General features: G+C 30.9%; 1 protein-coding gene across 1 annotated transcript in view; it reads right to left on the bottom strand.

Moving 5' to 3' along the window:
* Positions 1 to 543, bottom strand: part of LOC119586251 (RUN domain-containing protein 1-like) — an 8,728-nt gene that overhangs the window by 3,920 nt on the left and 4,265 nt on the right.

Here is a 543-nt window from a genome sequence, read left to right as displayed (position 1 = left end):
AAGCAAAGCAAAAATTATGGATATCTCTACAACACTCAGCCTTGTCTCTAGCAATTATGATAATGAGATGACTGCACCACAGTATATCTATAATCACTTACTGAAAAAGGAAAGGGTTTTCTTTTCATCACTCATAATGCTATATACTAGATATTCAAAAGTCAAATGTAATGGTAGCAGGTAAAAGCCTTGTATACAAATTTATCCACATGATACCAAGACAAGAAAAAAGAAACTTGTGGTGATGATTACTCTGTAACTAATGTGAAATTTAATTATATACTTTGGTGTTATAGTAAAACAATATTATCATGTCTGAATGATATATTCTTTTACAATGAATATTATCATCCCAAGTGCTGTAAAAATGTCCCTCTCATGTGTTCATTCTTGTTAATTTGCTACTTCTATATTACATTCTACATGACTTGTAACTGTGCAGCTATATACACCACATGCAAACAAGTATTTTAGTCACAAATTCTTTCTAAATAATAGCAGTCACTCTGATTCTTAAAGGAAGGTTTTAAACCACTGGATCTG

This window comes from Penaeus monodon, chromosome 21 (assembly GCF_015228065.2).
Source record: "Penaeus monodon isolate SGIC_2016 chromosome 21, NSTDA_Pmon_1, whole genome shotgun sequence".
Taxonomy (NCBI): domain Eukaryota; kingdom Metazoa; phylum Arthropoda; class Malacostraca; order Decapoda; family Penaeidae; genus Penaeus; species Penaeus monodon.
This window is presented reverse-complemented; position numbering and strand designations above follow the sequence as displayed.